Genomic DNA, 23,677 nt, shown 5'->3' on the forward strand with positions numbered 1-23,677 from the left:
AGGTGATTATTTTACCTTTTTTGGATTTGACATATGATAAGAATCAACTCCTGAAGGAAAAACTCAGTTAAATTAGTAACTAACTAAGTCCAAAGTTAGTAAGGAACTCTTCCATGGTGGGGAAGACAGAAAAGTCAAGTGTGCCCCCTCCCCCCCAGTTAGAGCAGCATAAATGGGGTAAAATTCTATACTCTGCAGTTAAGAGAAGCAATGTTGTGTTTTGTCTTTGAGACTCTGAAATACTCTCAGTTTATTGCTCAGTGATCGAGTACTTTTTCATTATGTGCTGCTGGGAGAGTTCAATCTTCCCAGGGTGGCATATCGAACACACCTTCAAAGTAGAGAATAATGCTGTGTCCTAAAGATAGACACGTCCTTTTTTAACACCTGTAACACACATCACCTAATGTTGACAGCAAGGACATAGAGAGTGGCCTTAGAGTCACTGTCCATGGTGGGTGACACACTAGAGGCCTTTGGGACCAACAGTAGGCATTTCTTACCATTCTTTACATCTCTCATTCTACAGTCTGTATATCTGTCATTATTCCAGAGTTTAACCCAATTATAGCAGAACTTCAAAGATGGCAACGTGAAAATGAAAAATCTGGTTTTTAGAGGTATTTTAATGATTTTAGTGATAATCAGGAGGACTGGCTGCTCTTCAGAAAGTGTTTATTAGGCCTCCCCATCCTGCATCCATGTCCTTCTCTCAGGAAAAACCTGACTCCTCCTTGGGATTGGGCAGCATTGCCCTTTCCATCCCCAGTTCCCTCTCCTCCCAACCTGTTTCTCCCTCCCTCAGAGCTGCAGAGCGCTGGTCTTCTTTCCATCCACTTCACAACTGCCATTGAATAAAAGCTTCATATAATTCTTTACACTCAGACTTAAATAGCAGTTGATTTAAAAAAAGATTTTCATTACTCTTGGTTCCATTTGCATTTTAAAGGTCTGACAGATCTGAGTAGTTGACAGGATTATATTCTGATTAAGTAGAATCCCATGAGTTATCAAATCTGTAGGAAGTATTGTGGGGTTTAGTGCCTCTTCTTTCTACCCAGCCAACTCCCTTCTTGAAGAAGGAGCTGACGGCTCCACTCTTAGTCTCCTGCTTGCATGGTCACCTTCTCTTTCCTGAGGCCCCATTTTTAGCCCTTCAGACATGCAGGTGTATCTCAATGGGCCCAAGTGGAGTCTCACTACTTCAATTTGTCTTAACTCATACCTGAAGTTTTGGTCCTTCTGGCCTTATTGTAACAGGAACAATAAATGCAGAAGCAGCTCCAATACTAGAAGTTGAGGCCTAGAATTTGATTTTGCTTTGACTGCTTTATTTACACAATGAGAGCTTCTTTCATATTTTCCTCAGGCCATCTTTCTTATAATAACTTGCTCTGTAAGGAATCTCCAGCCTCACAGGTTTCTGTCCATGTCATCTTAAACAGAGGAAAACACCCACCCTAAATGGTATTTAATCAATCCAACAACTCTTATAGATACATACATTGTCTCAGAGTTGTCATATAGCAACAGGTTTGCCCATGATCATTTAAAGACTCCAGCTCACATATTTGATATGTACATAAGTAGTATGTATATACACAAACATGGAGAAAGTAGATATTGGGTCTTTATTACAAGTGAGAATGCAATCTACAACTGTTAGTGGGATAAATTGGCAGAGGGAGGTCTTCTTTCCAGTACCTCTCTTTTTGTAAATATCCTTCCCATCCACCCTCACCCCAGTCACCCCCCACTCCCCCCCCCCCCACACACTCTATTCAACTATCTAGAGAGTGATTTTGCTGAGGCCAGAACCATGGCATTATCATTTAATTGGGAAATTGAGGCTATTTGGTTTTAATTATTTTGGCCATAACTAAATTTTCTTCTATTAGCCTTATAAAACAGGCCCTGTGCTGAGCATCTTAAACACATTATCTTGCTCGGCCTTCACAAGAACTCATTCTTGTAGTTGGCATAATTCCTATTTTACAGATGAGGGTACCAAAGCTTAGGATGTCACCTGTCTCAGCTCACGCTGTGCAACAGGGCTCCAGATGGATCCTATAGACTCACATGGTCAAGGAACAGGCTTTATTGGGCGTTCTTACAAGCTGATGCCAGTAAGAGAGGAGCACATTCCTGGAGCCTCTCATCCCACAGAGCTGAACCTGGGCCAAGCCCCTGCTGGATACAGAGTGGGCTTCCTTTCCAGTGGAGAACATTGCCCCAGACGGCTCTCTCTTCTTAAGGAGAGAAGGGATAAGCAACTATCAAGACCGCAAGCAGATTTTTTCAGATTGCAGGAAGCCTGCATTTAGCTTGTCAGCTGTTTACTGTAGTTTACAAAGAAGCCAGCTGTTCAGAATCTGGGGACCTTGGAACCCATTGGAAGATGCAGTCTCTCTCCTGGGGGTGGGGAGAACACTGTAGCCCCATCCCCAAAGAAAGGGGAGAGTGCCCAACTCTAGCTATTTTGTTGTTCAGGGGACTGGGAAAGCTTTGAGGGCCACTTTTTGAAAATTCTGCTTCACACACTATAGCCACACAGGTTGGGAGTGTGTGTGTGTGTGTGTGTGTGTTATGGGGCAAGGAGGAAGAAGTACAGAATTTAAACCCAGATCTTTGTGACTCCAAAGCTGATTGCCTACAATGCCTGTCAAATTTCTATTTTCTTCTTTTTATCCACGACTTGTAAACTCACTTTCATTGCCATCCAGCAGAGCTGTATTTCACTGCAAGACAACCACACTTCTGTACTTTAAACTTTTCTTAAAACATAGGGAATGTTTAGGAGCAAATATGTTTCTAAATCATAGAGACTTCATGTACGTTATTAAAATTATACCTGGGGTTCTATTGATCACTGAAGAGATGATAATTATACCTTTCTCGAAAACTTTCTTCAGCCAAGCGTACTGTTCTCTCAGCTGTATTATAGACAAGAGAGAGAAGTCACAGTATTTGCTTGCACCGAGACCCCTGTTCCACCATCACATAGCAATTTCTCTTCTTTAAGATCTATACAATCTCCGTGCACCACTCCTCCAATTCCTGTTGGAATCACTTTTCCTATTTACAATGCTTACTTCTCTCAAGAACTTTAATACTAAACACATCATTTCTCCTGTTTTTCTTATTGCTTTTGAAATTAACCCAAGCATCATATTGCTTTAGTTGTCTTAATTACCATAACCCGTGCTCCTAAACTTTTCAACCATGCATTCACATGGGTATATTTAGGATCTTTGGATTGTCTGGTATATTTGTCAGGGTTCTTCAGAGACACTGAACCAATACAGTGTATACATTTGTAGAGAGAGATTTATTTGAAGGAATTGGCTCACATGATTGTAGGGCTTGGCAAATCTAAAACCTGCAGGGTAGGTTACCTGAGCAAGAGACCTGGTGGGCTGGGGAGAGTTGCTGGGGTCTGGAGTCCAAAGCCAGCCAGGAGGCAGAATTCCTTCCTTTTCTGAGGACCTCAGTCTTTCCCCTTAAGGGCTTCAGCTGATCGAAGGAGACCGAACCACATTGCGAAGCATAATCTGCTTGACTCAAAATGTACTAAAACTAAAAAATGTCTCATGGTAACATCTAGACTGATGTTGACCAAATAACTGGATGCCATAAGTTAGACAAGCAGATACATAAAATTAGACATCACATCTGGTAGGGTTCTGCTGTTGAATTTGTTAATGATCCTCACTTGACCTGAATTTCTACCTGCTTCAAGGACCACGCTTCAAATGTCTTGTCTCATTCTCTCATTTTTTTAAATGACAGCTCTTCTAAATATGGTTATCAAATTTTAATCCTTTGCTATTCTATTACCCATTTTTCCTCTATAATGTCATTTACTCCCAAAATATCATCTGTGAAGCTTTGATTGTGTTCTCTTTATCTTTGCTCTCATTTCTCTGAATTCAGGGAAGCTCCCTTAATTCCCAGGAAGCTATGAATGTATTTTTTCAAGATTTATCTTGATCTTAACTTTATTGGGTTCCCGCTTCTCCTAGATTTAATTGACAAATCCCTTGTGTTCAACAGTACTCTGATATATGTCTATCAGAGGACCTTCCACGAAAACCTATGCCTGCTTCTATTGGATTTAGGGCATTAAAAAAATGAAAAGGCAAGCCAAGGAATGGGACAAAATATTACACACACACACACACACACACAAAGTATTAGTACATATTTTGGAATACCAATTAAGAAAAAAATCCCATGAGCCCATGAGAAAAAGGTAGGAAATCCCCCCCCAAAAAAAAGAATATGTAATTTGAATATGTACTTCACAAGTAATAAAAAGAAAAGAATAGTTAAAATGATTTTAAATCCCATTAGAAACCTAGAAAATGAAAGTTAAAACCACAATAAGCAATATCTATTTTTAAGAATGTCTAAATTTAAATAAAACAGAATTATCAAATATTAGCAAGGATCTGAACTATAGGGATTCTCATATACTGCTGGTAGGAATGTAATTGGTGCAGCTACTCTGTAAACCAGACAGGCATACCAATTCCACTCAGTTATATACATAATGGAATACACATCCATCTGTAGCAGGACATATACAAAATAATATTTATAGCAGTACTTTGCATAATAATCAAACTAGAAATACCCCATATGTTCATCAATACTAGAACAGGTACACAAATTATAGTGTGTCTATATACTGAACAGAGTGAAGGTGATTCTCACAAGCAAAATCAAAAGTAGCCAAGCAGATGAACTGATTCCATTATACAAAGTTCAAACAGAAAGGAAAAAAGTTTGATTTTCTTTACATAAAGATAAAAAATATAGGCAAACTAAACTGAAAACTTTAGGGATGTACATTTAAGTGAAAATGATAAAAAAGTAAGTCAAGATAAGCATTATCTTAAAAGTCAGAGTTGTTATCTTTAGCCAAGAGCAGATACTGTGACTGGGAAGAGGTGCAGGCGGGTGAAGGTGTCGGTGTTACCACCAACCCACGTAGTGGTTACACAGATGTTTGTTTCATGATCATTTGTTAAGGTGTATGACTAAGAGTTGTTCAGTTTTCATTATGTCTGTTGTATTTTTTTATTTTAAAAATTATAGCACCTGGCCAGTGTAGCTCAGCAGTTGAGCATCGACCTATGATCTGGGAGATCGTGATTCGATTCCTGGTCAGGGCACATGCTTGGGCTATGATATCCATCCCCAGTAGGGGGCGTGCAGGAGGCAGCCGATCAATGACTCTCTCATTATTGATGTTTCTATCTCTCTCTCCCTCTCCCTTCCTCTCTCTGAAATCAATAAAGATATATATTTTTTAAAAATTATAAAAAAATAAAAACTGGTGGGGCTGGACTACTGTAATTGTAGTGTGATAAGCATCCTGATAGGGAAAAAAACAGGCCAGAGATGTCTGGCTGGTTTATCATATCTCTTTGGACTGAAGGAAATTAATCCAGATGTTGGTGCACTATTTCCACTGAGATCACAGTGTAGAAAAGCACTCATGGTGACATGAAAGTGCCAAGCTTTTAGACTTCAACAACCTCTGACTCACATGAGAAGGCTAACAACATACACAGAACACAAGGTGAGTGGGTTCCTAGTTCTCAATATAGTAGAAAACCCAGGCTTTACCCAGACTTTCTCTACCCAAATAATCCTGATAATTTGAAGTATTGGTCACACTTTACCATGAACCCATCCCTCTTGCCATGGATCTGTTTCCATGTGCTGGAAAGCAACAGAACCCTTTGGGCCAAACTCTGCAGACGCTACCCCTGGACCGGCCACTTACTGGTTTTTGCTGCCCCTGGTATAATCCAGGGCTGTGAAAGTCTGACAGTCTTACAGCAATGGGGGACAACCAAGCCACCTTCTCCTGATAACTTCAGGGTGTTGCTTAAGCACACCTGTGCCCCAAGTGCAGAGTTCTGTGACTCCCATAACATTTCATCCATCAAAGTGTGAAAGGGCATTTTCTTCTAAAGAATCATGTTGGAAAGAAGCCAGTCACAGCAAAAGTCCCTGGGAGCCAAGTGTGATAAAGAACACAGTGGGCCATTTCCTCTAGCGGAGCCCATGATACCAGGAGGGATTCCAGGCTTTCCCCTCCAAGAATTGGGAGCTAGGTCCAGAATACCCACCTCGACTCTCCACTCCCATTTTGGTGAGCATGACCTGAAGAGCTCTCTTTTGTTTTTCTCTCTGATCTTCTATTTCTCTTTTTCCCCCTCCATTTATTCTCCCACATCCCATGCTTTCTCTTCTTTTCCTTCCTGCTCACCTTCCCTTCATACACAAATATTTACATGCCAGGCATTGCATTAGGCGATGCAGAATACATTAGTGACAAAATCCAATGCATTTTTTTTTTTTTTTATGGAGATCACAATTTCTTACTGTCTGGCCTTATTTTGAGTTATCTAAGAACCTTAGAACTCTCTTAAAGAAAAGGCCATCCAATCCAAATTTATTTTTTCCCCCAGGAGGACTTTACTATGAACGCATCATTCATGGATATAAAGAGGAGTGGGAAAGAAGGACCTGCCTACCCATCATCCGAAGACTATAAGCCCTTCCAACAAAATCAGTCAGTTTTCAGGCCCTTGCTTTGGCAAAAATATCTTGTCTTTATATCATATATCGCATGTCACTGATTTAAATCCCTAGTTTAATATTAAGAAAGGAGCATTGACTTTTATTTAATGAATACAACAGATACTTGACACTTATTAAGATCTACATATTAACAGGTAAGTGGAGATATGAAGGAAATAATTGAAGATGTAGGGAGGGGGAAAAGAGCCAGGAAAAAAGAAAAAAAAGGAAAGGCTTATTCAGTTCTGAAATATTTTCACAGTTTACATTAATAGCAGAAGAATGTGATTACCTTATCTCTGCCCTTTGAAAGTCTAATTAATTGTTTAACAAGAGTTTCAGCTCTCTAGCTGCTCTCACCTTGATATCAGAGGCTTCCGTGGGAAGGAGCTAACCATGGCACCAGACAGGGATGAAAGTGAGAAAGGCAACATCAACCTGATGCTGGTTGAATTTAATTAAGGCCTTGCCTCGGTGTTTTTCAATCCCACAATAACTCAGTTGTGTTGGAGGGGAGAGCAGGAGAGAATTGTGCAATCAGCAAAAATGGAAACCAAGACTCTCACTTGGGCAGGATTCCCTGCTTTTCTTTCACAGTTCCTCTCACCCCTGTGGTCTGTTTCTTCTGTATATCTTAGGGCAGGGATCACACAATTTTTCTATAAAGAGCCAGATAATAACTCTTTCAGTCTTTCATGCTAGGCAGTTTCTATTGCAACTACTCAACTTTCTCTTCTTAGCCCCAAAGCAGCCAGAGACAATGGGCCAGGCTATTGCAAAAAAAAACTTCATTTACTAAAACAGTGGCAGGTGAAAGGAGTGCAGATCAATATTTTGCTGACCCCTGTTCTAGTGAATACGAGTGCGGGTTTTAAAGTAGACAGCCTGGAGTTCAAATTGTAGCTGTCATTTCCAAGACTTTGCAAGGTCACTTACTCTCTCTAAGCAATTGTTTGCTCATCTGCAAATTGGGGATAATGATACCTGCTCTATAGCATCATGAGAATTAAATTGGATCACTTATAAAACTTGTCCAACACAATGCCTGATTTGTATCACGTCTTCAGTAAAGCGAAGCTGTGGAGTTATTAGTCAGTCATTCATTCATTCAAAGGCAGCCCCTGGACAGACATTTAGTTAGTGCCTATTATGAATCAGGCACTTGGTAGAGTTGGGATACAGCAGTGCATAATGTCTAGCTCTGATTTAAGGCATCAGCTAGTGTAGGAGGGAAAGTGAGCAGATGTACAAGTATTTATAGGGTAAGAAGATCGGTTCTGAGAAAGATGCCATAATTCAAAGATGCTTTGGGAACTAGTAAGGGGGTATTGAGTTTAGTCTTGAAATTTCCTGGCTTTGAATAATGCTTTTTATATTTAGAATGGTTGCAGATTTATTTCTATATATTGGGTTGGGATAGAGCTCATAAAATCTAAGTAAAACACATTCATAAAGTGGGGGAGCATAATCCATGGGAATTGACTAAAAATAATGAATATAGTGAATACAGCAGAAAGGAAAACAATCATCTCCAGAGTTTTTAAAAAGTGTATCTTTGTGGAATACCTGACTGGATACACAATCATTTCTGATTCAGAATATGGATTTGGGGGAGGGGGTGATCATTCTAGAGAATGAGCCCCTGAACTTATCATTGGAGAGAGAACCAATTTTTGCTTCTAAAAATATGTTTCTAGCAATTGAGTTGAAAGTAAATGCGAGTCAGCGTGATGCCTGGACTCTGTATACTTAGGAATGAGACAAGATCTCTGCTCTGTCACAGGCGATTGCTTTAGTTTGGAGAAAACTCCTCAGATCTCCAAATCTTTGAGTTTCATGCCAGCTTTTCTTTTCTCTGATGAGGAATAGGCACCAGGATGCTTTCTCTCTAGTTTGCAATCCTGTGTTAAGCTGTTATGGTCAGAGCAGCACCTGTAGCTTTGGGGTCATCAGGAGAGCTCTGCGGTAGATTCAGCTCCCATAATAGGCTAAATAACTGGAAGTGGACACTGAGGACCAGCAGCTCTCTGAGGGAGGAGGCAAGATAGCTGCCACAGAGCAGTCAGAGAACAACTTCTGTGAAATAATGAGATACCTGTCAGGGGATCCTAAAATAATAGGGAGGGCAGTTTGTGGGAGGAGGGGTGCCTGTTCCGCACAGAATCTGCTGAAGATATGACATAATAAATACAGGGATTCAGGAGTCAAAGAACCGGCCACCTAACCTGCTCACTGTTCTTTCAAATAATTCTAAAGTACATATTTATAAGTTCCAGAATCACTTCTCATTAAATTCTAAAAATATGTTTCTTCTTATCTTAGGCAACTAGGAGGGGAAAGAGGGGAAGGATGGTAGTGTGACTGAGAAGCATGCACACTGTGTGTGTGTTTCTGTGTCTGTGTCTCTGCATGTGTTTTTATAGGAATTAATAAGGGTAAATTGATATTATAAGGAGGAACAAATATTCCAGGTGTCAGATGAATGGCCTCTTCTGAAAAGCATTGAGGGACTGCTCATTACAATGAATGGTACCTGCATTTTGCCAGAAAATTGGAGGCAACAAATATTTCTGGGTGAACAGGACAAAGTTGGTTATCCTGGCATCCTCCTAAGCAAAGCACACTATTAATCATGCTAGTCAGCGGTACACCTGGGCAGATAGACAATGATAAAATGGGTATGTTAGTGATAAAGAGGTTACTTACAGGAATTATAAATTTAAAACTCTTCTTCCTTTCTTTGCATTATTCAATGGATTGTATTACATGGCACGGAGAGGCAAGACCTCACTATCAGAAAGAAATAATTGGAAAGATACACATACAAATATTCAATGTGTATGTATATACTGCATTTCCTCAATTCAATTATCATCTATTGCAAAATAAATTTGATTTAATAATTATTTTTCTGGACATAAAAGGCATTAAGGGTACATAACTCAACAACAGTTTCCGATTATTTGGAAACTTCAACATGGGGCGCTAAATGCTTCTTGATCAAAGAAGCATGGGTCATATATATTGTCCACACTCTTGCTGAAGGATGAACAGGCTGGCCAGGCAGGACTGCCCATGAGCAATCCTTGAATAACAAGCTCATTGTCGGTGCACAATAAATAGCCACCAATGAATAGCGGAGGATGTGTCACCTGTGCCGTAGGAAGCTTTGGTTCCAGCTCCAGTGGTGCATCTCACTAGCTATGCAACCTGGGGTGAGCCTCCCTCTCTTTAAGTCCCATCTTGAATGAGAGCCTTTGAAAAGAATAACCCCTGAATGCACAGATTGGGTTTCACGGCCTGTTTTGTGCTCTTTCAGCCTCTTCTACCTCTCATTTATAGCAATTATTACAATTATAGTTAAGTTATTTGTGCAATTATTTATTACCCAGCCAAGCAGTGTGTACCTCATTCATCACTGTATTTACAGCTTGTACTTCAGTGCCTGGCATATGGATGATGCTCCGATTACATTTATTGAGTAAATAAAATTATTTCACTCTCTAGGCACCAGTGTTTCCATCAGTAAGACAAGAACATTATCCTAAAAGATCTTTACAGAGCCCTCCTGCCCTAAAATTCTGTGATTTTTATTTTAATGTATCCTCAATTAAAATTTTACATCAGAGGGAATTTTAATTAAATTGTTTGTTCATGCATCCAAAAATAATAGTAGGTAGCACATCAGTTTTGGAAAGATTTCCTGTAGTATGCACATTTTATATGATAATTTTTATAAAAATTAGCTTTTGGAGTAATAAAAAATGGGCTAGCAGAGGGTTCTCCACTGGACCATAAGCCCCTTGAGGGGAGGGCTCATGCTTTATTCACCTTTTTAATTCTATTTTCCTACCATAGACCCTGGCACATAATCTTTATTGAATTATTAAGAGAGGGTGAGTGAACAAAATGGTAGGAAAACAGGAAGAAACAAATTAACGGAGAGCTTTGTAGGCACAAGCCTCAGGAATCTGAAGGAACAAAAGTTAAAGGGACTCAGATGAGACACTTTAATAAGAGTGATTCACAGAGTTTCACATAAAGACCTTTCTGAATTAAAAAGTGTTTTCAAATGGCTTGTTACAATAGTATTTTTATCATCTAAATTTAAAACAATAGAGGAGAGACCCAGTGCTTGATCTGGGGGGAAGCCTCCCCTCCCCCACTATGAGTCAATTTTGAAAAACTGTCTTCCTGAAATTGAGATACTGTATGTAGCCATAGCCACAACCTGGCAAGCACCTTGAAGATGCTTCAGGTTTTCCAGGGAGCTGAGCACCTCTTAAAGGAAGGTTATTTACAAAATAAAAGGTGTGTTTTTTTATAGAATATTTCTAAGGAGTGCTCTTAGTTTTTCAGGAAGAGGAGAACCACTTCTTAAAAGTGCTTTAAGAAGCTCAGATAAAGATATTTTTCTTTTACAGTATTGTTATTTTCCCCTTTTTTTGCCCAGAGAACCTTTCAGAACCAACACATTTTTCTCCCAGCTTCACACAAATATAACTCTCAATGGCTCTTTATGGAGGACGAGCTTGAGCTACTCAACAGTTGCAACAGGACCAAAGGTACTTCAAAATCATATTCCTCTGTGAGATTATTTGGTTATTTTTCTTTGAATTCAGGACACTAGTCTACATCTACCTAGCAACTATTAACTTATATAGGTCTTGAATATAAAAAACAAAATATAAAAAGAAGCTAATAAACATTTTTTAGATCTATGCAAATCCTAACCCCAGAAGCAGTTTTCAAACAGCAATGATCACATCACAATATTAAATATCAAATCTTTTTTTTAATTTAAATTAATTAATTTTATTAATTTTTTTTTTAAATCAAAGGCGAGACAGAGTTGATTTCATTAAATCATCAGAGTACAGTTGACCCTTGGGCAATATGTTTGTTTGTCTTTTTAACTTATCTTTATTGTTGAAAGTATTACAGATGTCCTTTTATATCCCGTTGACTCTTCTTCCCCAAACCTCTCCCCTACCCCCCCACCGAAGGCCTCACCACACTATTGTCTGTGTCCAAGGGTTATGCATACAGAGGGGAGGGCGTGGGTGGGGGGGGGAGAGATTAACCAAAGAATTTATATGCATATATGCATAACCCATGGACACAGACAATAGTGTGTTAAAATATCAAATCTTAGTGTTGCTCCTGTTTGGGTTTCATCACTGTTGCTGTTTTACACCAATGGCACCCACTGATATCTTTATTAAGGAGAAAGCATATCCGTGAATCAGTTGACCAGTTGAATGTTAATCATTCCTGAACATCTATGGCTTGTCCTTCCAGTGCTTCCCACTTCCCACATTCACGCCATGGTTCACTGGAAAAAAAGAAGAGGCTCTTTGACCTCAGGTGATTGGCCTAGAAGTTCCTTTCATCCCCCTGTCCCACCACCCTGAGGCTTGACCCGCATCAATTCATGCACTTATGGCACACACTCAACTTTTGGTCTCTGCCTAAAAATGTGATCAAAACTCTGATTCATTTATTTGTTTCTTTTCAATTATTTTTCCTGACCCTGATTTTGTGCTCAGGTATGTACAAATCTAATGGCAATTGCTAGATGACTTTCACTGATGTAATTTGGCTAAATGATCAGCAGCTGTTCTTGCTGCCATAGTAACTTGCTCAGAACAAATAATGTTTCCTCATGTTTGCCTGTCACATGACCTTCTTGGGCTGGCCATTTGTACCTCTTTTCTTTATTATACTTATTACATTAAATTATAGTTATTTTTAGTTTTTATATTGTGAATGCCTATGCAACGTGGACTACATCTATTTCCCTGGTATCTAACACAGTGCATCTGGTAGGTTTTCTAGAAATCTAAGTTTGACCCACTCAGCAGCCTGACTAATAGCTAATGTGAAGCTGGCACCATTAAGATGCTTTGAATGTAGATACAAACTTAGTGAGCATTTCCATAGATACAAATTTGGAGGCATGAGTACCCACTGAAGGAAGACAATGTATCTGCTTATTTAAGGGAGAAAGAATGACAAATAAGCCACAGAAAACATTACCACCTGCACTTAAGGGTTATGACTAGGGAGAAGTGTCCTACCTTTTATAGTGCTCAATGGTTATGACACAGACAGCTATAAATCTACTCTGTTGCTATTTGGGGATTATCAAATCTCTGGGAAGCAGTACAGTAGAGCTGGAATATGGATTTTGTTGAGTCTGAAGCATGAATCGGGGAAGGAAATAAATGGGAAGGGGCTGTCGGGTTGAAAGATGGAATAAGAATCAGAAGAGATTGAATTGTAATGTTTGAGTTAGGTAGAAACGATGCTTAACCCGGTTGCAGTGTATACTGCACTGAATCAGTTAATAGAACTGAGGACAAAGGTCTGTGCTGATATATTTAAGTTCTCTGTTCACTGTGTGGTATCAGCGAGGAAGGCTGATAGAATGCCAACTAAGATTAGGGGAAATGTTAATAATACGCAATACTTCCCCAGAGCATCTCATAAAACCAAAGGCACTCTGAGTTGGAAAGTATCTTAGAGGTCATAGAGTCTACTTTTCCCACTCATGTCTCTTTAAACTTTATGTACAAGACACAATTCTGAAGGCAGGAATTTGGAGCGGCCCATTTGGAGGGATTAAAGCACTCCAAATAACAACTAATAATTTAGCGGTTATTAAAACTCAATATCTACCATGACAAATTTGACAAGCATGAGCTTGCCCTTTAAAAGAGAAAGAGCCCTGGCTGGGTGGCTCAGTTGTTTGGAGTGTCACCCCGTACACCAAAAGGTTGCGGGTTCGATTCCTAGTCAGGGCATATACCTAGGTTGTGGGTTCAATTCCCGTTTGGGGAGCGTACAGGAGGCAACTGATCGAAGTTTCTCTCTCACATAGGTGTTTCTCTATATCTCTCCCCTTCCCTCTGTCTCTAAAATCAATAAAAAATATATCCTTGGGTGAGGATTTTTAAAAAAAAGAAAAGAAATAGCAGGCCACACTGTGTATCACAGCTCTTTCAGGCCCCACACGCCTAAGACAACGGGAGGGTAGCAGGGCCCTGTGTTCTCTTGCCGAGCCCATCATGTGTAAGTGTCCCGTCCCCCAGTAAAGCCTACTCTTTGTGTGATATCATAGAATTTGTCCCAAACCCTGGTGCAGGTTATGACTATCTCAGAGGGACTCACATTGCAAGAAACGCTTGTATGTCCCATAAGTCCATTATCTCTCATTTGAGGTGCTTTTCCCTAAATTGCCCAGGTATGAGGTGGGTGCACTTATTTCACAGAGGGCATGAATCCTGCCTCCAGCAGGTGAAGGGGAGGCAGAAGTCTGACAGTCTATTGCTTTTGCTTTTCATGGCCACATGTTGCCCTTGGGCCCTGACCTCATGGTGATGCCCTTATTGGCCTGGATGCTGCCACCCCAGAGTGGCACATAGTGCTATTCACAGGTTAGGTGTTATTATTGCTATTGTTATCACTATTATTTTTAATGCTATTGTATTATTACGTATCGTATACTTGTTATATTGTATATTAATATAACAATTATCCTGTAATTATTATCATTATTGTTATCATTATTATTAGTTCACAATCCTTTACTCCAAATAATTGAGGCCAGATGTATTTAAAATTTTTATTCTTAGATTTTTATTTAAAAGGATATATGGAGATAAATGGAGATATTAAGTAATATCCCCAGTGGGCATAGGACAGAATCCCATAATCAAGTACATTCATATTTCTGCAAGTAAATATACAAATATGTACACTAAGTTGGACTAGATAAAGGCTATAAACAGACTGTCTCTCCTATTTCAATTGGCAACAATTGAGTTAAACTTCTTTTGGTTTCTTAACTTTTGGAATTTAGAACTGTAGATAAAGGACTGCAAATCTATATTATTATTATTCTTGTTATTACTATTGTATTTACTATTTTTTATTTATTTTAAATTTACCTTTATTGTTGAAGGTATTACAGATGTCTCCCTCTTTTCCCTATTGATCCCCTCTACCTCGCACTGCGCCACCCCCCTCAGGCCTTCATCACACTATTGTTTTTGTCCATGGGTTTACACATATGCATATAAATTCTTTGGTTAATCTCTTCCCGCTCCCACCCCTTCCCTCTGAGATTCCACAGTCTGTCTTATTATTTTTTTTTTTAAAGACTGTTACAATTTACTATCCTGATTATTCTCTGCATGGTTCCCAATTTGCCAATATCTTGCTTAAGATTGAGTTTCTCAGAGTGGAACATGTTATTTTGGGTGTGACATGCTGGGCTTAGAGTAGAATTGATATATTTCCCTCTTGCTATTGATATTAATGCTTTAGTGGCCAACTCACCACACTATGATTTTCAGTCAACAAAACTTTTATTTTGTTTCATATGTGCTACTATATAATATCATGTCCTGTCATTGTTTTCGTGCAATTGGTTTTTGGAAAATAAATTTCTCCCTATGAAATTGTTTCTACTGTGAAATTTAATTTTTAATTCTTTGCTCATTTTCCCAGTCTGATGAGATAATTTTGGATCCTGACACTGTCAGCTCAGTATCTGCTATTGCCATGTGTCAGATGTAACTTTGATCAGCATGTCTTAATCCAATATTGTGAGAAAAATATTGAAAAGGACAGTGCCAAGGGCAGAGTTAATGTTGCTCATTAGTGAACATTAGTCAACACTATTTGGAATAGTAATTTAACCAATTAAAATCTATCCAACTGTATGACAATTCATATTTCTTTCTATCCTTGTGTCTAAGAACATCAAGAGGATCTTTGTCTGAGGTCTTATAAAAATCCGGATTCAATCTGTCTATCGAAATCCCATGACATGTACTATAGTAGCTTGAATAAAGAAGAAATTAAAGTGGATCTCACCTAATTTAGTCTTTATAAAATCATGTTCACTTTTAGTGGTTGCTTTCTCTCTCCCAAAGTCATCATGATAATCTGCCCCTCTGATTATCAAGTCTATATTGTTTAGTCTAGATATTCCTTTCCACTTTTGAAAATGAGAACATCTGCTCATCACAACTTTCACAATACCTTTTCTGTTCTCCATAGATTCTCAAAGATTATTGAAAACAACTAAATGTGAAATACCGTTGGTATTCTAATATATGTTAAAGATGACCATATAGTTATGATCCAAATAAAGATATTTTTAAAAGAGAAAGAAGGTCTTTTAATAAGTATGCCAGAAAAGCAGTCATAAACTGGGACTTTCTCAGGCAAACCTGGACATATGGTTGCCCATAAGCGAACCTAGCTGAGAGTCTTCCATTCATTTATAATTAGAAATTGCCTTTTACAGTTTCCTCAGCTGGTTAGCTTCATGCCAATGTTGGTCCTAACAATCTCTAATGGACAGTTGTCCTCCACTGCAGAAGAGCAGGAATAGAGAAGCATCCTACTCTCCACCCCCAAACATTCATTAATTATTCCATGAGGAACCGAAGGCATTTGCTCTTGTGGCCCTTCCTGAAATGTGTGGCACTTTAATTTTTTTTAAAATCTTCACCTGAGGATATGTTTGTTTGTTTTTTCATTGATTCAAGAGAGAGAGGAAGGGGGGAGAGACATCAGTGTGAGAGAGAAATGTACCCCAACTGAGGATCGAACCGCGACTCTTCAGAGCAGGGATCAATACTCCAACCAACTGAGCCACATCAGTCAGGGTGAATGGCACTTTGAAAACGAGAAGTATTCCCTGGCCAGTGTGGTTCAGTGGTTAGAGCATTGGCCCACACACTGAAGGGCTGCGGGTTAGATCCCCAGTCAAGGGCACCTACCTGGGTTGTAGGTTCCATACTTGCCCCAGTTGGCCTGCTCTAGTCAGCCGGGCGCGTGTGTCTAATCCACGTCTCTCCCACATGGATTCCCCCCCTCCCTTCCACTCTCTAAAATCAAAGGAAAAATGTATCCTTGTGTGAGGATTCACAACAACAAAAATTAAATTAATGAGGAGGAGGAAGATAAGAAAGAGAATATATTTTTTGCCATATATATATAATTTTCCAGCCTTATATGCTTCAGTTTTTCTGACTCTATATTTTACAAATATTCTCCTTTTTACTATTTGCCCTTCTATCATGAAATTTGAGGTCATTACAGACAGATTCCTGCTGCTCTCTTTAGATATAATTCCCGCCCTTTTCTTTGCTTTCTGAATTATTTGCAGAAGAAAAACTGAAATACCTTTCCGAATAGCCTAATGAACCCCTTGAGCTTCCCTCTGCCCCAGAATCCAAGCTGTGTTTTCTCCCTTCCTTCTATCAGAATTTTTAGAAGGCTCCCTTCCTAACCACTGTACATCTTAACATTCCTCCCAGGAGCTCACTAAGCTTTAAAAGGTCACACTTTTTCCTGGGGTTTTTGTTATTTTCATACTCCCAGTTTACTTGATGGTCAGACTTAATTGAAAAATAGCAGTTTTCCTCATTGCTTATTCTATCTTCAGCATAATTTATTTACACATTTCTATTAAAAGATCCCTTTTCAGTTTAATTTTCCTGTAAGACTCCCAATACCTGGAGAAAGTAAAAGAACACGAAGAACCTATTATAAAATGTAAATTTTGAGTAATTTAGAAAGTCTTACTGTCTTTTCAATGATCTATAAAAACATATGCTTTGCACACAAGGAGGGGAATAAAAATCTACTCTCCTGGAAGGAGTAGTAGGGCAGTAACACTTCCAATGCCCCAGTCATCTCACTCTCATTAGCTTCCTACTCAACAGGAATGTTGACCGACTGAATGAGGCCTGTCACAGCCACGCAGCCCAGGGCAGAGATGCCACGAGGAGGAGTTGGTACTTGGACTACCCATTCCTAGGCTCTGTTTGGTTTTTCCCTTTGTGGAAATGTGGGGACGCTTGGGCTGGCTGACCACCATCCTGGGAAGAATCAGGGACCCGTGGGTTCCTGGGGCTAGGTTTAGGGAATGATTTGGGGAGCCTCAATGTATTCTTCAGTCTGGTCTTTACAAAGAAGCTTTAAAAACCTGATCTTTTTTGACAATTGGTGTTGACCTTTGTACACTTATACTCTGCTGGACAGAACCTAGGAAGTGATTAGGGTTAAGGTCGGATTTAGACAGAATAGTTTTCACCTTGGACTTTCCCTACAAATATTTAAAGGGAACATGTGAAGTGCTCTTTAGAAAAATCACATTTTCATATAGTTTTGTTAATTTTCTCTTGGAACTGTAACCAGGAGTTTTGGCAGCCTGATTGATTAGTCAAGGGCATTTTCTGGAAAAGGAATAATTTTAGAGGGATAATTGCATAATTGTAATTGTAATGAAAACATTATTCAGCCATACTTATTTTAATATTGTAGCAGTGCTGCAGTGCTAGCCAGGCAGATCAATGGACTTCAATAAAAAGTCTAGAAACATATCCAAACACCTGTAGTCATTTAGCGTAGAATAGTGGTGGCATTTCAAATTAGTGGGACATGATATGTATTATTCAAAATGTAGTGTCGAGCAAATTTAGAAAAATTTAAATTTAAGTTCATTTTTATCATATTCTACAAAGTAATGTTCATTTGTAGAAAGGAGTTAAATAATCTCTAGGGTTTATTGACTATTTATTATATTCCAGGCACGATGCCATGTATTGTACATGGATTATTCCATTTATTACCTTTAACTGTCCTAAGGGGTAGATACTGACATTAATCATATTTTATGATGAGAAAATTAAAACACAGGTCAGATTAACCCTCAGGTAAGTGGAGACAGAATAAAGCCCAGAGTTAAGGTGAAGGTTAGGAATGGCTTCCAACCTCCAAGCTTCAAACTCATGCCTTTAAATAACTAACTAAGAGACTATTGGTGAGTATGTACGTGTGGTTGCAGTAAAGAGGAGATGGCTCAAAATAGGATAACCAAAAGCCAAAACTATGAAGGAAAATATTTAACTACATAAAAATGTAAAGTCTCCTTCCTATATGTAAGAAAATACCATAAGTGAAATAAGACAAATCAATGATACTTTAAATATGTACAACAGAGGATGGATTAATATACTTAAAATATATAGAGAGCCCTTTTAAAAAGCTTAATATGTCAGTAGAAAAATGGCAGCAGGCTTTCAGGTAATACACAAAAGCAATGCAAATAGACCAAAACATGAAAAATTATCAATCTTTCCAGTAACCAAATAAATGCAAGTAAAACCAAGGAAATGAATCCACAACTTTATTTGAAATAGTGGTAATTTAAAGACCTCAGTTTTTAACTTTAGAGAATTTATTAAAAGTAATAGAATTCCATGTGGGCTGTGAAATAATGTTTTAAGATTATAATGAAATGACCGTGTACACAATGTATTGACAAGTGAAAAGAAAGTATTAGAGTTTCAATTTTATTTATTAAGGTCTCAATTTTATTTTATTAAGGCATAGATGTATGTCTGAATAAAACCTGGTATTTAATGCACAAAACTGTTAACAGTGGTCATCTCTAAAGTGGAAAGTTTGAGGTTAAATATTTCTCTCCTTTTTAAAATCTTACCCTCTATTTTCCAAATATTCTCCAGTGTATATCTGTTAGATTGATATTCAGGGAAAAACTACATATATATGCACACACACTTTGTGAAATAAGGACTTAAATCTAGGGCCACCTCAGAATGTTATTTCCATTTACCAGTTATTGTTAGTTTACAAAGCTTAATCACATATACTTCTTCATTTAACAGAAACACTACTCCAGGTATTTCCACTACCATTGCAAAAGCTTAATTTTCTATCCCTCAATTTGGGGGATAAGAAAACTCTTTTCCAAAGAACCCATTATTGGAATTTCTGGTTTTCCTCCTTTATTTAAAATCTATTTCTCCCTTCCAATTCATTAGAGCACATCACCCATGACTTCTTTTTCTAAAGAACCAAAATATTTTATTAAGTTGATCTAGATGTGGCCTATATACAAAGTAGCACAGAAACCCAGTGCCAGTTTGTTAAATGGTCAAGGTTTGAAGCACTGAGTAGACTGAGCACACATCCAAGGGTGGGGAACCTTTTTTCTGCCAAGAGCCATTTGGATATTTATAACATCATTCTCTGGCCATACAAAATTATCAACTTAAAAATTAGCTATGGAAAAAGCTCGTAGATTTATTGAATTTCAAGTCCCACCTGCGGTTGCCTTTGCAAGGCCAGACCAAATGATTTCGTGGGTCATATATGGCCCGAGGGCTGGCCGTTCCCCACCCCTAATGATTGGGCCATGGGATCCATGGAGCTGAATCTCACTTGTTCCTTCCTCCTGCTTCTCTTTAATTCATGACCCCCCTCACTTTATAACTCATTAACTTCTTAAAAGCTCTAGTTCTCAGCAGCCTGAGGCAAGTCTAGCCTCCAGGTTATCAGCTTCGGGCTATTATTTCTTCTTAAAAATTATTATAACCCTTAGCTTCTCTTTACTTAATTTTAGTTTCTTATTTCCTGCCTGAGAGAGGACAGACCTATAATGAGGATTAGCAGGGAGCTTTTGCCTATAGGCCACCAGTCTTTCCCAAGCCCTTTCAATCACCCTGTGGAGCTGCGTCTTCAGTTGGTTCTCTCCATCTCACCCCACTCCATCATTTTAAGTATGATGTGTCTGGGTGTGGGACTTTTTGGATTGTCCTTGTTTGGGACTCTCTGTGCCTTCAGAACTTGTGTGTCTTTTTCCTTGACCAGGTTAGGGAAGTTTTCTGCCATTATTTCTTCAAAAAGGTTCTCTAACCCTTGCTTACTTTCAACCTCTTCTGGCACTCCTATGATGAAAATATTGTTGTTTCCTGTTGTCCCACAGCTTCCTTAAACTATCCTCCTGTTTTTAAATTTCTTTTTCTTTTTGTTTCTCTGGGTGATTTATTTTCTACTTCTAATTTGCTGTTCTGATCCTCAACTTCCCCTAATCTGCTGTTCATTTCTTCCAATTTTTTTTTTAATTTTTATTTTTCCTATGTCATTCCTAATTTCCTTCATAGTTTCTGTATCTTTTTCATGCTATTGAACATCTTTATGATCAGTATTCTGAACTCTATAGCTGATAGATTGCTTATCTCCATTTCATTTAGCTCTTCTTCTGGAGAATTATTTGGTTCTTTCATTTGGGGCTTGTTTTGTCTCCCCATTTTGGTTGCCTGTTTGGATTTGTTTCTATGTATTAGTTAGATCTACTGGGACTCCCAGTCTTTTGGATGGTCTCTGGTGCAAGCCAATGTCAGACACTGTTTGTGACTGGCCTTGAGTACCTTGTTTGAAGTTTACCACACTCCACAGCTTCTGGTTTCTTCTGCTGGGGCTGAGTGTGTTTGGACAGGACCAAGATGTGCACCAAGGTCTGCTTTTCCAAGCCCTGGGTCCAGAAGCAAATCAGAAAAGACTCAAAGCACCCAGAGACTGTTATTCAGTCTCTTAATGAGCCTCAGGCTGTAGAAACACAGCTTGTCTGTGAAAGTGAGCATCTCTAACAGCCAAAGATATGTCCCTTCAGTCTTGACTATTAACTATAATCCCATTTCATGGCTGCTATTCTGCCTGCTGCTCTTGCTTACAATGTGATGACGTGAAGAGAGGGTCATATTATTAGATTCCTCATCATCAACATGTCAGTAGATGCCCCAGGAGATTAAGGTTGGGCTTTGACTCCTTTCATTCTTCACTGTTTTGACTGCCAGAAGATAACAATGCATGGGGGGCATAGTTTCTTAGCAACTCACTCTCATCATTACCATCATTAGCCTTTATATCACTCTCCAAATCCCCAAAACATTGGCATTTAATGCCTCTTGGTATTACTTTATGGTTATTTTTTGCAGTTTATATTTCATAATCCCCACCTTCCTTTTAAAAAAGATAATGAATACTAAAAATTGTGATCAATTTCCAGGTTTTTAAAAAAAATTTTAAATTACAGTTGATGTACATTATTATATTAGTTTCAATTGTACAGCCCCATGATTAGACATTTATGTAACTAATAAAGTGATCACCCTGATAAATCTAGTTCCCATCCAACAACATATATAGTTGTTATAATATTATTGACTATATTCTCTATACTGTGCTTTACAACCTCATCATGACTATTCTGTAACTACACATTTGTACTTCTAAATCCCTTCACCTTTTCCCCCATCCCCCAACCCCCTTCCCATGTGTCTACCATCAAAATGTTCTCTGTATCTATGAGTCTGTTTATGTTTCATTTGTTTGTTTATTTTGTTTTTTTAGATTCCACATATAAGTGAAATCATCTCTCATTTGTTTTTCTCTATCTGACTTATTTCACTCAGCACAATACCCTCTAGGTCCATCCATGTTGTTGCAGATGACAAGATTTCATTCTTTTTATGGCTGAATCATGATCCATTGCATATATATACCACTTCTTTATCCATTCATCTTTTAATAGACACTTAGGTTAGCTATTTGTAAATAATGCTGCAATAAACATATGGATGTATATGTCTTTTCAATTTAGTGTTTTGGGTTTCTTTGGATAAATACCCAGAAGTGGAATTGCTGGGTCCTTTTTCGCCTGTTGTTATACAGCATTTGCTTTAAAGTCTCTTTGGCCTGGTATAAGTATTGTTACCCCAACTTTTTTTGTTTGTTTTCAATTTTATGAAATATATTTTTCATCACATTACTTTCAGTCTGTGTGTGTCTTTTGATCTGAAGTGAGTCTCTTGTGGACAGCATATGTAAGGGCCTTTATTTTGAATCCTCACCTGAGGATATTTTTCCATTGCTTTTCAGAGAGAGTAGAAGGGATAGAGAGAGAAACATCTATGTGAGACATATTGATTGACTGCCTCCTGCACAAACCCAGACGAGGGCCAGGCATTGAGCCTGCAACCAAGGTATGTGACCTTGGACAGAATTGAACCCAGGACCCTTCAGTCCACAATCTGATGCTTTAACAACTGAACCAAACCTGCTAGGGCCACAGTATCTTTTTATTAGAGCATTTAATCCATTGTCATTTAAAGTAATTGTTGATATGTATTTATTGTCATTTTATTCTTTATACTTTTGATCATTTTTTAAAAATTCTTTTTAAAAAAGAAAACTGTTGTAATACTGGTTTGGTGGTTATGAACTTCTTCAGCTTTTTCTTGTCTGGGAAGCTCTTTATCTGCCTTTCAATTCTAAATGATAGCTTTTCTGGATAGTGCAATCTTGGTTGTAGGTCCTCACATTTCATCATTTTGAATATTTTATGCCAATCCCTTCCAGGTAGACTTGCAAAATTTCTCTTGAGAATTCAGCTGACAGTCTTGTGGGAGCACCTTTGTAGGTGGCTAACTGATTCTTTGTCTTTAACCTCTAACATTTTAATTATGATGTGTCTTGGTGGGGGCCTCTTTAGGTCCATCTTGTTTGGGACTCTCTGTACTTCTTGACTTGTATATTTCCTTCACTGGATTAGGAATATTTTCCATTATTATTTTTAAATGGATTTTAAATTTCTTGCTCTCTCTCTTCTCCCTCTGGCACCCCCATGATGCAAATTTCAGTATACTTGAAGTTGTCCCAGAGGCTCCTTACACTATCCCATTTTTAAAAATTTATTTTTTCCTCTTTTTGCTGTTCTGATTGGACGTTTTTTGCTTCCATATATTACAAATCAGTTTTGATTCTTGGCTTCAACTACTCTACCAATGGTTCCTTGTAAATTATTCTTCATTTCATGTAGTGTATCCTTCATTTCTGACTGGTTCTTTTTTATGGTTTTCATGTTTTCATATCCTTTTTTATGTTGTTGAAGTTTTCCCTAAGTTCATCTAATCTTCCCCTAAGTTCACTGAGCATCCTCATAACCAGTGTTTTGAACTCTGCATCTAGTAAATTGCTTGTCTCCATTTTGTATAATTCTTTTTCTGGAGTTTTGTTCTGTTCTTTCATTTGGGACATGTATTTTTATCTTCTCATTTTGGCAGCCTCCCTGTGTTTGTTTCTATGTATTAGGTAGAGCTCATATTTCTCCTGAGCTTGGTAGAGTAGCCTAATATAGTAAGTATCCTGTAGGGTTCATAAGCACAGACTCCCTGCTCACCTGAGCTGGGCA

General features: G+C 38.4%; 1 protein-coding gene across 4 annotated transcripts in view; it reads left to right on the top strand.

Moving 5' to 3' along the window:
- GRM8 (glutamate metabotropic receptor 8) overlaps nucleotides 1-23,677 on the top strand; it is a 688,454-nt gene that overhangs the window by 504,845 nt on the left and 159,932 nt on the right. The window lies entirely within an intron of this gene.

Source organism: Miniopterus schreibersii (genome assembly GCF_964146895.1).
Source record: "Miniopterus schreibersii genome assembly, chromosome: 9".
Lineage (NCBI taxonomy): Eukaryota > Metazoa > Chordata > Mammalia > Chiroptera > Miniopteridae > Miniopterus > Miniopterus schreibersii.